This window comes from Gouania willdenowi, chromosome 1 (assembly GCF_900634775.1).
Source record: "Gouania willdenowi chromosome 1, fGouWil2.1, whole genome shotgun sequence".
In the NCBI taxonomy this organism is placed as follows: domain Eukaryota; kingdom Metazoa; phylum Chordata; class Actinopteri; order Blenniiformes; family Gobiesocidae; genus Gouania; species Gouania willdenowi.
In genome coordinates this window covers 22,939,527-22,955,033 of record NC_041044.1, presented here as the reverse complement: position 1 = coordinate 22,955,033, position 15,507 = coordinate 22,939,527, and the positions used below count along the sequence as shown (strand labels likewise).

General features: G+C 38.5%; 1 long non-coding RNA gene across 2 annotated transcripts; it reads left to right on the top strand.

Moving 5' to 3' along the window:
* The first annotated feature begins 429 nt into the window (after nt 1-429).
* Nucleotides 430-13,744, top strand: LOC114466005 (uncharacterized). Of its 2 annotated transcripts, none has more exons than XR_003674373.1 (5): nt 430-808; nt 3,238-3,303; nt 12,920-13,055; nt 13,140-13,213; nt 13,422-13,744. It is a non-coding gene; the product is annotated as an uncharacterized LOC114466005 (long non-coding RNA). The 2 variants fall into 2 exon arrangements; XR_003674374.1 differs by having other exon boundaries at nt 13,140-13,311.
* Nucleotides 13,745-15,507: the final 1,763 nt, after the last annotated feature.

Genomic DNA, 15,507 nt, shown 5'->3' with positions numbered 1-15,507 from the left:
TATAACATTTAGATTTAAACATTTAGATTTAATATATAATATTTACATTTAGATTTAAACATTTAGAGTTCATATTTACAATTCGATTTAATATTTAGATATACGATTTAACATTTAAATATAACCTATACCATTTAGATTTAAATATGTATTTAATATATATATATATATTTATTTATTTTTTACCTCTATATATATGTGGTTAGATGTAGGAAAATGTGCTAAATATGAGAAAAGTGAGATAAATAATGAAAATGTGTTCACTTTTATACTAAATTTTTACACTTGGCACCCCATAGTATCATAGCTACATGTATGACGTTTAAAAAAAATAAAAAATAAATAAAGTTTGGAAATCGGTTCAAACGAATAATTCTACTTAGAGATTGAGAAATACCTCTTTCAGTCGTATTGTCCATGCACCACTGCCTGGCACTGTTGGCGTGTCCCTCCACAGTCGATGCGGCGTCTACGTTAATGTCTATGGGGGAGTCCTTTTCACACTGGTTCAGTTCTCCTTATGAGGTCAAAAGTCGAGGTATAAACTCGCCATGGCTGACGGTGTAGGAAGCGAGTCTGGCAGAGATTTAGATTATTTTACCAGAGTGAGTGTTGGATTATTTTGTGCATCTCACGCGCTGGGTCAAAATCCATCAACCCAACATACATCGGTTGACTCAGCACCTGGGTTGTTTGGGCTTCGAACGTCATGTCGACAGAGGGAGACTTTATGCACTTTATGCTCTCATGTTAGCACCGGGAGAACCTGACTCATCATCCTCGTGGCGAGGCAAATCAACAATAAAAGGTTTGTGCACACTACATATCTAATTCACATTGTCTGTGTTGCATTACCGATTAAAATAATATTTTCTTTAATGTAGTCGAGGCTAGTTGGTTGGTTTGGCTAACAACATAGCTAACCCGAGCTAACTATTTAGCCGTTATCATGGAAGCACACAAGGATACAGCTTTTCGGTTTGGTCTCGGTAATTTACCGAAATAATCCATGAAAGTTAGTTCATAATGCCCATGGACGCATGGTCATGTTTATTTTGAGTTTGCCAGCGAGCAGACTCGTTTTTGTTTTGTTTTTTTTGCTAGCAGGCTAATATAACCAGGTACCGGTAGTTAGTTTGCTAGTCGTGTGTCATGTCACATGGGTTGCTCAAACAGAGCGAAGCCAGGGGGAAATAATGGACAGTTTTATTGGATTCCTAAAATAACTATTCAAGGAGAGCAGACAGAACGTCTGCCCATGGAACGGAGGTTGTTTAGGCTGTTTACATCAGACTGCAACAGTCAGTAATATTTTTGTGAAGTAAAAACCTAGTAATTGTTATAAAGTTATCTAACTTTACATGTATGTATTTTATTATATAGGGAGGATCGGTTTCTCTATATTTTGTGATGCTAAATAAAATGGCTGTGTTCACTCACAAATAGGGTTTCCACCCGTCCCTTAATATACGGAATCGTTCCTTATTTGGCCATTAAATGGTACGTCCCGGACTGAGCCAAAATGGAACGCTGTTTGTTCCGTATTTGCATAAATGACCAGAACACTAGACATGTCCGTCAGACCGTCACACACAAAAACGCAGGAAATGCCAAGGCCAGCAACATTGTGCTGGTGGGATCTACATAGGACCCCCACTTTGTGTGTCGTGCACCTGGCTGTGTGTGTGGTGCTTTCACGGACTGTTGGAGAGAGAGATGACACACACCAGCGCTAAACATGCCCAACTTTAGAGTTTTCAGTGTCACACGATGATCTGTCTGACATCAAACAGCCTCAGGAGAACAACACTGTAGACAAGAACAATCTGAGAAGTTCTTCATAAATCCATCGTCTCTAGAGGAAATACAGTAAGGCACTTAATGGTTGGATTGTAAGCTTGCAAGATTGGATGGATACTGGGATTTGATTTAATGTTTAGGATCTGGAGGTTTTAAAGTTAAATGAAAGATCATTTATTTATTATTACAGTTGTATTAGGCAATATAATAGGCATATTATGTATGGCCTTTTAGCAAAAACCGTACTGATAGGTTAACATTAATTAAATTAATACATTCATATTTTATTTTATATTATATATATTCCATAGGTTAAAAGTGTTTGTAGCGATTTCTGTATATTCTAGTGGTTCCAAAACTGGGGTACATATACCCCTAGGATAGGGATCTGTAACCTGTGGCTACTTGACTCTTTTGCAATAGCTATAAGAAAATATTAAAATAATTAATGATAAATTACATTGACACCAAAAAAAATCATGATAAAACAATTTGTCAACCTAAAAATGAATCACATTGTGCAATAACTCTCATCAACCATAAACTTTCCTTGCATCTGTGGTTAACCTTATGTTTTAAATCCCTGGTAAGATAACTAAACCAACTAAAAGACTCTTCTGGAAGAAAATAGAAATTTTATTTGTGTGGGGAAGTATTTAATTAACTGCCATCGTGCCGGATTAATATGCAGTCTTGATATGTTGCAAGAATCTAGCAGTTAGTGTATATATATATATATATATATATATATATATATATATATATATATATATATATATATATATACTATTATGTGTGTGTGTTGACCGACATGATCATGTGTTATCATATTCAAGTTATTTTTTGTAGCACTACAAATACATCAACTAAAAAAATATTAATTATTAATATTATTCGATATAATTGTAACTTCGTATAGCATATATATAGCATTTATACACTATATTGTCTTCAATGAGAAGGTATTTTTTTCAGCTCCGTAAGGATTTTAATCCAGGTGAGAGAAGCTCCTTTGAGAATAATGGTTGCAGGCCATAAAATACACCAAAAGGTGAATGAGCAAAACATCAGAAATAAATAAACAAAAAGGCTTAAATTCAAGGTTAATGTTGGACGAGAACGGAAAGAGTTTAGACGAGCCTGCAGACACTAATAAATAATGTAGAACATGAGCTAAGGGGTACATGGGGCAATAATGTTTGGGAAACACTGTTCTATGTCCAAATGTTTCTATTTTTGAGGATTTTGTTCACAATCCCGTGTGTCCCTTATTTTCTTTTCTGAAAGGTGGCAACCCTACTCACATACAAGCTTGTTATTGTCACATTGGAGTACATTCTGCTGCTTGTCTGCATTGCTGTTGGCATTGTGATATCTGAATATTTAATACAGTAGATATTTTATTTTTGCTTAATCTTTTTTTAATGTTTGTTTCAGATCAATGGACAGCTTTCAACACTTTGACAGAGTGGAAGCTGACAGACCTTGTAGAAAGATTTAAAGGTAAGAAATATTTTTTCCTCATCCACAGATGTGAAGTCTGCATTGCTACTCAAAACACAAGATGGCCGCCCTGTAGACAGTGCCGTGTGTTGCTGCTGCCCTCCTCTGCGATTTTCACAGAAACAACCTTTACCTCAGGCTTAGCTTTAGTTGGGTCAGTGTTTGTCTGGTCAGTGTTTGTGTGGTCTGTGTTTGTTGGTCAATGTGATAGTTAGCTGCTGTTATAGTTAGCAGCTCTGATTGTTGGCTGCTGTTGTAGTTAGCTGCTGTGATAGTTAGCTGCTGTTTTTGTAAGCTGCTGGGGACAATGGAGCCGCTTTCGTTCCGTGAGCACCGCAAGATGGCCGCAGAGACAGCTTTGGCTGGTTGCCATCGGCGGAGTCAGACATGTTGTCCGCGAGTCGCGCTATCAACAGCTGATGGGATTAGGCGCACCGATGACGTTGACGGCAGCGCGGATTGAGGGAAACGGAAGAGAAAATAGTGCCGATTAAAACTGGAGGTATGAATTTTTTTTGTGGGCGGTTTTGTGATGTAAATGAATCAAGTTTTCAAACGCATATTTTTTTTTCTATTAAAAACGCACAGTTTTGTGGCCCCGGAAACTAACCGGGACTACTTTCTTGACCAACTTCAAACGGCCAGAACTCGGACCAGGGAGGTGACCACTCAGTGAAACAATGTGTATGCACTATAGTGCTGGTGAGGATTGCATACAATGTCATGTCTTAAATAGGCGAACTATCCCTTTAATGTTCTAAAGGCAAGTGGGAAATCAATATTCATTTCTGGCCCTCTTCCTACATTAAATAGGGGTATGGAACGATTTAGTCGCCTATTACAGCAGCACAACTTCTTAAAATCCTACTGCAAACTCCATAATTTCACATTTATTGATAACTTTGACCTCTTTTGGAAATGTGCCGATCTATTCAAGAAAGATGGTGTCCACCCTAATTTACATGGAGCACAAATGGTAAAATTAAAACTATAGTCTGTGATTCACAACTCCACAAGCTCATGACTAGCTGAGAATAAACCGGCAGTTACAACTAGCACTTCCATAGATAAGTCCCTTACTTTTTTAGTTTAGTTTAGTTTATTTGAGCTGTTTACATTAATTTACTTACAGTAATCATATCATTACACAGTAATGGAAGCTCTAAAGGAGTAGGCTTAAGCAAGGAAGCTTATGTGAGAATACCCCTTTTTTATTACAGTTGCATTTTCAACCATACAAACAATAACATAGACCTTACAAATTGCAGCATTTGACATGGTAAAAGCTTATAGCTACATTCCACATCAAGCGTATATTGTCACAAGCTTATAAGATTGCTGTACATTGTTTGAGTTATTGTTGTGAAGGATAACATTAACACAGCATACTACATATTGCTAGACCGTAGTAAGCAGGAATACAAGAATGTTTTATGTATTAATTGAGTATAATAATATCAAAAGTCAGTATGTGAGTGATAAGTTGATTATTTAGTAGGCTTACATCACTTTATTTATTTAACAGATCATTGGTGACAGTAGGTGTATCAGTATGATATGATTCTATTATCCTATACTCATTTAGTTGTCGGCGACACCAACAAAAGTCACGCTTAGTGGTTTCATTTGCCATATTGCGTTAAGATAGTTTTCTTATTTGTTTTTTGATGTAAATTTACAGCACTTTTTAATTCATACTTTAAGTCATTCTATAAGTTCACACCTCTTCGAGTGACACATTGGCTCCTGAGGGTAGTACAAACACACCGCACTTTAAAATTAAGCGTTCCCCGCAAATTATATCCGCCTTCTCTGTTGATGAATAGTTGTTGGATGTTGCTAGGAAGTTGGTTAGCCCTTGCTTTAAATACGATTAGAAGCACTTTTAGTTTTACTAGATCTTCAAGTTTTAGAAGGTTAGATTTTATAAACAGTGTGTTAGTGTGGTCCCTGAACCCAACGTTGTGCACTATCCTAATGGCTTTTTTTTGTAGTTTAAGTACTGTCTCTAGGTAACTACTGTATGTTTTTCCCCAGATCTCCATGCAGTAATTGAGGTAAGGAAATATGAGCGATTAGTACAAGATGAGGAGAGCTTGCTGGTCCAATACATATCTACACTTACCCATAATAGCGATATTTTTTGCTAATTTAGTACATCTACTGTTTATTTGTGGTGTCCAGCTAATGTTGTGACTAAGAATCACTCCTAGGAATTCATTATTTCTTTTACTCTTTCTATTTCAATATTGTCAATTTTGATTTGAAACTGTACATCCTCCTTACATTTACCAAATAACATCACTTTTGTTTTCATTATATTTAGCGACAATTTGTTTTGATTGAACCATACTTTGAGTTTATCTATCTCCGCTGTGATTTCATTCACAAGTAGCTGGAGATTTTTGCCTGAATATAAGATTGTGGTGTCATCTGCAAATAATATAGATTTAAGTTTAGACGACGCATGGCACAGATCGTTAATGTACAACAGGAACAATATTGGTCCCAATACCGAACCTTGAGGGACTCCAGAAGTGATGCTCCTCCATCTTGACCTTTGATCACCCACCTGTACAAATTGCTGTCTATCAGTTAAATATGACTTCACCCAGCTGTAGGCAATTCCCCTCATCCCATTTTGTTGTAGTTTCTTTAAAAGTATTTCATGGTCTATAGTATCAAATGCTTTTTGGAGATCTATGAATATACCTACAGAGTACAGTTTGCTGTCTATTTTATCACATATATTCTATTAGATCAATCAGTGCAAGAGCAGTTGATCTATTGTTTCTAAAACCGTATTGACTATCGTGAAGTAAACTATACTTACTAATAAAGCCATTCAGGCGTGCAACAAAACGTTTTTCCAATATTTTTGATAATTGAGAAAGTATAGAAATAGGTCGATTGTTTGTGAACTCATGATTAGCACCATTTTTATAAATTGGAGTGACCTTTGCGATTTTCATGAGCTTAGGAACTTCCCCATTAAGAAAAGATACATTGCAGATATGGGTTAGAGGTGTTGCTATATTACATATTACTTTATTAACTATAGTCATATCAAGGTCATTCCAATCTGTGGACTTTTTATTTTTACAACCATTGACTATTTTGATATTTTAATTTTCATTTGTTGCAGTTAGAAACCGTGAGTGTACAATTTGACTTCTTTAACCGACATTATTTTAATCTGTGGTGACAATCTTTGATGCTAGTTGTGGACCAATGTTAACAAAAAAATCATTAGATGCATTAGGGCTGTCAACGAATATTCTAAATTTGAATATATATTCAAATAGTAAAAAATATTAAAATTTGAATGTGAAAATTCATATTTGAATATTACTAAAAACATTGTCTGCTGTGCTCACGCTGCTTGAGGGGTCAGAGACTGGTCGCAGGAGTGACGTCAGGTCCCGACAGTGCATATGGAAGATGGCAGAAAGTGCAGACCGCAGCAGTGAAAGTGATTTTAACCCCAACACATCTAAAAATCCGTGTCTGGAAGTACTTTGGATTTTGGTCGGTAGAAGGTAAATTTGTGGATCCACGAGATAATGTAGTATGCAAGCTATGTAAGATGCAGTTAGCATACCATTCAACCACTAGCAACATGAGGTTACATCTCAAAAATGTGCATCCAAAGGAGCTTGGCATGATGTGTGGAATTACATCTAAACAGCCATGTCTTGACACTTATTTTGCACCACCCACCACAAGCACATTGTCTGCGACACGACAAGAGGCCATCACGCGGAAATTAACATCGTTCATTTGTAAGGACATGAGACCGATCAGTGCCGTGGATGGGGCAGGCTTTGGGGAGTTTTGTCAAGAAATGGAATCGAGGTACCGCATCCAATCTTAATGACTGTCTAATGCGATGGAACAGCACTTATGAAATGATCTGCCATGCATCGGAGCAGCAAGCAGCAGTGTCTGCTGTCATTTGTGAGAAAAAAGTGTCAAGAATGGAGCTCACCACAATCGAATGGTCCCTAATGGAAAAGGTAAGCATACTAGTGTATGAAATGTACAGTAATAGGCTGGACAAATGCAAAACTGTCCTATAATATCAACACATTATATTTACTTAGTTATTGCGGGTGCAAGAGGCCCTTAAACCCTTTAAAGTGGCAACAGAAGCACTTTCAACTGCGTCGGCTGCGCTGCCTTTAATACATGTTCTGCTCGCACAACTGGAAAAGCGAACGCCAGATGGACCAGAACCACCGGCATTGTCAGAGATGATAACAAAGATCGCCACAGATCTGGAGAAGCGTTATTGTGAGGAAAAGGGCGCATTTATGCTGCTTAACAAAGCGAGTTACCTGGATACACGCTTTCAATGCCTTGTTCATTTGAAAGAGGAGCAGAGACGGCAGGTGCAGGTGGCTATTCTGGAGGAGATGAAACAAGTGAATGTGTCAAAAAGCACAGGCAGTGAGGCCCTTTGCGAACAACCCCGTGATCAGCAAACGCAACCCGCAGAGGAAACTGCGTTATCTGCTATGGGGTTTCTCTTCAGAGACATGTATTGCACGGACAGCCCAGACCAGGAGGACATCAGCCTGCTGCTTCAAAAAGAGATGTCGATGTATGAACAAGAATCTCCAATTCCTGCGCAACAAAATCCTCTCATGTGGTGGAAAGCTCTGGGAGATACCCTCACGTCGCTCAGATGGCAAAGAAATATCTTTCCATCCCCGGATCATCAGTGCACTCTGAACGCGTATTTTCCACAGCTGGGAATATAGTAAATAAAAAGCGATCAGCTCTGGCCCCTTCAAATGTGGATCATCTTGTGTTTTTGGCAAATAACCTGTAGGCCTTCAGGCCTTGAGGCATGATCCGACGCCAGTGATAGCGCAGCCAGTTTTGTTTCCTTTTTTATAGAAGCACCAAGAATGTAAGTAGCCTTTTTCGGTTTTAATTGCACTTCATTTTTTATGAACCTCAGGGTATGTTATTTGTTGTCACATTTTATTTCACATTAAACCGAAATATTACTAAAGTGTAGGCTACTGTACTTGAGTGAATAGATATTCATTAATAAAGTAGGTAGAAAAGTTCCATGTTTACCGCAGCTTGCTCGGAGCGTTCAGTTCTATACTGTAAAAAATGTTTGAATCACTGACTGAAGCCTGCTACATTTGGTTAAGCGCAGAGAGCGTGAGAATGCGGGCAAGAATACGTTCAAGATTGTCAAATGTTTTAACTTGAATTAAAAAAAACAAGTAGGTAATGTTTCTTTGTATTAATTTGTCCTGTTATTGGCAACATGCGCCACCTGATATATATATTTTTTTGTCAATTAAAAAAAAAAAAAAAGATATTCGAATAATTCGAAGGGAATATTCGAACGTCATTTTTGAGCAATTTTGACAGCCCTAAGTGTATCCATATTTGTTATTTTTTCATCTTTAATCATGTAATCTGGGAAGGTAGAATTTTTATAATCCTTGTTAATTACATTATTCAATACTCCCCAGAGACCTTTCATATTATTTTTATATCTCTCAATCAAATTTCTGTAGTACTGTTTCTTACAGTTTTTTTATTATACTTACTAATTTATTTTTGTACTTTTTATATTTTTCTTTTGTTCTTTGTATGAAAGTCTTATACAAGGTATTTTTTGTTTTTCACGCATTTAATAATCCTTTTGTCATCCATGGACTTGTTTTATTCATCTGCGTATATCTATATGTTTTTATATGGCAATGTTGATCATATAAGTTTTTAAATGTATTAACAAAGCTATTATGTGCTTTATTTTCATCATTTTCTCCAAGAACATCGTCCCAATTATGTTTGGACAGGCTTTGGTTCAGAACATTTATTGATTGTTCAGATCTTAGTCTGATTTTTTTGGTATTGTTTTACTCATCTTTTCTGTATTTTTTATTTTTTCAAAGAATATGAAAATTGGCAAGTAATTGCTGTTATCATTAACCAGCAATCCACTTGATATGTTAGTATTATGAATATTTGTGAATATATTATCGATTAAAGTAGCTCAGTGTGCAGTAATCCTTGTAGGACGTGTAATCACTGGATATAAAAAAAGACTGTACATAGCGTCTATATATTTTCCAGTGGGTCAATGTCATTTTGCTTTTAATAAATCTATGTTGAAATCCCCACATAATTAGATCTTTGACTTCTATTTGTAAACAACCTTTCCATGTGATCAGTGAACACTTCCATGTCTGCACCCGGTGCTTTATATATGCAGGATACAAGCATTTTTTTCTCCTTTTTTCAGCAAACATCTCAACCGTGACACATTCAAACATATGATCTACTTCCATAGTCATACAATCAACCTTCTGAGCTTTCAATTGTTTTTGCACATAGAGTGCAACCCCACCACCAGATTTATGCTGCCTGTTTTGATTGTACGTTTGATAGTCGTCAAGTTTAAAATTCCCATATTTGTTTTCATGTATCCATGTCTCTGATAATGCAATAATATTGAGTTAAACAACTAGCTTGCTCGTAAATTCTTTAATATACTCAAAGTTTGCATATAAGCTGCGGCAGTTTAGGTGCATTATTGACATACGGTCTGCCTTATTTAATGATTTAATTTGTTCATTGCAATAATATTTACAGTTATTAGAGATAGTATTGCAAAGATGTATATCAGGATCCATATTATTTAGCATATTCATTGGTTTGTGTTCATTTGAAAATATTTCCAACTCTGACTCCTGAATATCACCTGTATCCTCATTGTCAGATGAGATGAGTCGTTAGCTAGAGTATCTGTCATGGTGAATGGAAGTTAGGTTATTTATTACCTTATGTGTACTTATCCAGTTCAGAACATTCCTTAGTCAGCAGAACTTTAGCCTGTTCAGGAGATCCATTCAATTTTATGAACACAACATTGGATGTCCATGTTGCCTGGATTTTGTTTTCTTTGCGAAGTTGTCGAGCGTGTCTGGCTATGTCAGAGTTTTTTTTTGTCAAATATTCATTGATGTACACATTTGTCCCTTTCAGGTTTCTCCCTTGCTTGAGTAGTGCAATTTTTTGTTTCCTATTTGTAAATCTCAATATTATACTTGATTTGAGTTGTTTGTCCTTGCGAGGCAGCGAGTGGCAGGCCTCAATGTCCTTACTGTCCAAAACAATTCCTTTGCTGTTTATGAACCGGACCACTTGTTGCTCCACAGACTTTAAGTCTTGGTCAGTTAGCTCACCTCATTCTGACACCACTGCTCTGGCATAGGTGCGCGGCTTGATATCCAGGCCCGACATGAGGTCATTCAATCGGGCGATATTGTCATAAAAAGGTTGCTCCCTGGTATAATTCTGAATTGCGTCTTTTAAAACAGACATCGCGGAAATTGGAAAGGAAGTGGGTCTCTTCAAACATGGTAGAAGTTCATGTAGCCTAGAGAAAGAGTTTAACTTGTAAAAAAGCTCTTTGCAAAGCTCGAACTTTCTATTACTCAAATCTAATAGAGGAAAACAAAAATAATCCTCGGTTTCTATTCAACACTGTAGCCAGGCTCACCAAAAACCACAACTCTGTCGAACCCTCTATTCCTGTTAACCTGAGCAGTGATGACTTCATCAACTTCTTTACTGATAAAATTCTAACAATTAGAAACAAAGCTAATCTCCCCCCTGCAGGAGTGCTCAATAATTTCTTAAACAAAACAGCACCTGAGGTATCATCAACATGCAGCTTTTATTTACATAGCTTCACTCCACTTGGTCTATCTGAACTGACCACAGTAAAAAAACTTAGGCATTATCTTTAATACTGACTTCTCTTTTAATTCTCATATTAAACGAATCACAAGGACAGCCTTCTTCCACATCCATAATATCTCTAAAATCAGAAATATCTTGGCCCAGAGTGATGCTAAAAAATAATCCATGCATTTGTTACATCTATCTTAGATTATTGTAACTCCCTACTTTCAGGATGTCCTAGTAACTCACTAAAAAGTCTCCAGTTAATTCAGAATGCTGCAGCTAGGATACAAACAGGTACTAACAGGAGAGAGCATGTTTCCCTTCATTGGCTTCTTGTAAAATCTAGAATAGAGTTTAAAATCCTCCTGTTAGCATACAAAGCTCTACATTATCAAGCTCCTGTGTATCTTCAAGACCTGTTAGTGCCCTTCCGGGCAGAACACTCCACTCTCAGTCGGCCGGTGTTCTGGAAATTCTTATAGTGTCTAAATGTAGAACAGGAGGCAGAGCATTCAGCTACCAGGCTCCTCGCCTTTGGAACCAGCTCCCAGTTTTAGTACGGGAGGCTGCTACTCTCTCCACCTTTAAAAGTAAACTCAAAACCTACTTATATCCTAAAGCGTATACCGTATAATAGCGTTAACCTAACCACTAGGAACAAAGCTCTAAGCCTAAAAATAGGAACTAAGGTTATATAGTAGAACACCAACATTATATTCAAACATGATCTACCATCTACACATAGCTCTAATGGGCTGCAATGGGATGATGTCCAGTCAGACACCGTTGTGCCAGGTTGTAGACAACCCCCCACTTCTTTCCTCTTTGCATTACCCATCATACTGCTCGCACTGCTTCACACCATTTACACTGATATCCCTCCCATATATATATATATCATTTTTTTTTTTCTGCAGTCTGTGCCTTCTCCTTGCCCTCCACTCTCTTCTGTTTCAGGTGCCTTGATGCTGGAGCTGGCAGTTCCAGATCGATGGCTCACGGCTCAATTAATCTGGGACACTCGGATGAGCTGATCAGTGGTTCGCAGCTCAACTAGTCTGGAGCACTCGGATGGACTACTCAATGGTTCGCGGCTCAACTCGTCTGGAACACTCAAATGGGCTGATCAATGGTTCACGGCTCAACTAGTCTGGGACACCCGGATGCGCTGATCAATGATTCGCAGCTCAACTAGTCTGAAACATTCAGATGGACTGATCAGTGGTCCGTGGCCCAACAAGCCTGGGACACTCGGATGGACTATTCCGCTGGAGATTTTTTCCTATAAAAAAAGAGGGAGTTTTTTCTTCCCACTGTCGCTAAATGCTTGTTCATGTGGATCTTGTTGGGTTCTCTCTTTTTTACTATGAACTTTATATTTTGTTCAGTGCCTTCAGATGACTTTGTTGTGTTTTGTGCTGTATAAATAAAGTTGAATTAATTTGGATAGTCATGGAGTTGACTGCATTCCATTTTCAAAAAAAATAAATTCATATGAAATGTAATTTCCTCTTTTTTCCAATAGCTTCCATGTAGGGCTGCACAATTTTGACAAAAAACCTAATTGTGATTTTTCTGACATATTGCGATTAGATTTATGATTTTTAAAAATATTTAATACATTTAAATGCATATACATTTTATTATTTTTCTCCAAATTTAAAACAATGAGTAAGATACTATTAAAAGGAAAATATAAGTTGTACTGACATGGATTATTCTGACTGCTTCCCTGCTGGTTGATGCTCGGTGTTACGCACTAAGCAGCAAGAACAATAATTTGTCTTCTTCTGAGGACAAGCTATCATACAGGAAATCCTGTTCTAGATGTAGCCCATGATGTCAAAATCAAAATGTGTCTATCTATTAATCAAATATTTTGGTTTCTTGGCAGGAAATATGGTACACCCTGAACAGAAGGCTGCGGTACATCAGGAAGAGGCTAAGATCAACCAGCAGGTTGCAGAAGATGGCACAGACACTGCCTCAAACACTAGATGATGGCACTCTTACAAGGGCTCTCATACCAGGTAATTATTAAACTTAAAAATTATTTGATAACCAAAACATCCATATTTTGGTGTCTGACAACATTCTTGTGTTCTTTTTTATAGAATGTAACATATCAGACAAACTTGCATCACAGCTTAAAGAATGGTTGGGAAAAAATTCTCAGCCCCTCAGCCAGGTAAAGACATACATGCAGGACACAGCAGTCTACAGGGCCAAGTGCATTAGGGACAATAATTGGACCATTGATCAGATCTTAAAACAATCTTTTTTCTTGTAAGGACCAGGAAAATGTTCCTCACAATGTCTATTTTTTAATTCTATCATACTAGTTGGTAGACATTGAGTCCTTACTCACTCATTCGCTCTCACTTGCTCTTTTTTAGCCTGGAATAAACATGGTGGAATGCCTCCATGAGGCCAAGGCATCCAGACCATACCCCTACGTCCTGACACTGGGAAATGACAATCAACATGCATCTCAGGCCTTGGTCATCGTTGCTGGACAGGCTTTGGAACCCAACGCCCTGCTTCAGGACATCAATGTCTGCTTCAAGGCATTCTTCTTTCAGACATTAAAAAGTCCCTAAAAAGCTGAGGATCACAGGACTTAATGACTACAGACCCGTCGCTCTGACATCTGTGGTCATGAAGTCCTTTGAACGCCTCATGCTCTCTTACATCAAGGACATCACCGACCCCCACCTGGACCCCCTGCAGTTTGCCTATAGATCCAACAGTCTGTAGACGATGCTGTAAACCTGGCTCTCCACTTCATCCTCCAGCACCTGGACTCCCCAGGCTCCTACGCCAGGATCCTGTTTGTGGACTTCAGCTCTGCTTTCAACACTATAATCCCAGCTCTCCTTCAGGACAAGCTTTCCCAGCGGAACGTGCCAGACTCCACCTGCAAGTGGATCACATACTTCCTGTCTGACAGGAGGCAGCACGTGAAGCTGGGAAAAACCATCTCTGCTCCCCGGACCATCAGCACTGGATCTCCTCAGGGCTGTGTTCTTTGTCCTCTGCTCTTCTCCCTGTACACCAACAGCTGCATCTCCTCTCACCAGCCGGTCAAACTCCTGAAGTTTGCAGACGACACGACCATCATCGGTCTCATCTCTGATGGAGACGAGTCTGACCACAGTTGGGAGACAGACCGGCTGGTGTCCTGGTGCAGCCAGAACAACCTGGAGCTCAACGCTTTAAAGACAGTGGAGATGATAGCAGACTTCAGGAAGAACCCAGCCCCCCTCACCCTGGGAGACTCTACAGTGAGCTCTGTGGAGTACTTCTGCTTCCTGGGGACCATCATCACTCAGGACCTCAAGTGGGACCTGAACATCAGCTCCCTTATCAAAAAAGCTCAGCAGAGGATGTACTTCCTGCGGCAGCTGAAGAAGTTCAGTCTGCCAACAAAGATGATGGTGAACTTCTACAGCTCCATCATCCAGTCCATCCTCTGCTCCTCCATCACCATCTGGTACGCTGCAGCTACTGCCAAGGACAAGGCCAGACTGCAGCGTATCATCCACTCTGCAGAGAAGGTCATCGGCTGCAATCTGCCCTCCCTCCAGGACCTGTACGCCTCCAGGATTTTGAGGCGTGCAGGAAAGATTGTGGCCGACCCTTCCCACCCCGGTCATAAACTGTTTCAATCTCTCCCTTCTGGAAGGAGGTTTCAGTCCATCAGGACCAGAACCTCCAGACACAAAAACAGCTTCTTTCCCTCTGCCACCATCCACATGAACACACCCCAAGTCACCCACTGAACCCCCCCCCCCCACCCGATCACCACCTCCATGATGACATTATCTGCTCCACTGTATATATATTTATATTTATCCTTTATTCTCTATCTATCCTTTATTTATCCCTCATCCTTTATATTTATCATTATTATTATTATTATTGTTGCTGGGTTGTTCTTTGTTTTTTTTTTGTTGTTTGTTTTGTGCACCAACTACCAAGACAAATTCCTTGTACTGTCCTTAAAACTGTACATGGCCATTAAAAACATTACTGATTCTGAAATACCCAAAGCAGTGTGAACATGTGTGGGCATTCCTGCAGAGTGCTGTTTATGAAATGCCAGGAAGGGAGTTCAAACTGGTAAAGTTTCTTCAAACTAGAATACTTGCTTGCAAGTAGAGCTAACGGCCTCAAGGACAGCTTGTTACTACCAGACAAGAAGGCGTTTGAAAAATGAACACTAGGCGTGTTAACTGTTGTCATTTGTTTTGCACTGAATAATTTTACTGACACTGATTTGAACTGTTACAGTTCTTAACCTGAATGATAGAACATTTTATATTGTGGATATTTTGCTATAATAAATTTCAAGGCGGTGTCTTGTTAAGATTTCTGTATTGTTTAAGTGTTGCATAATATATGCTTTGCATGACCAAATCTAGCATGTATTTTTTTTATAGGTTTGTAGTTGGAACAGTGTTATAGATATGGGTAGTCTAT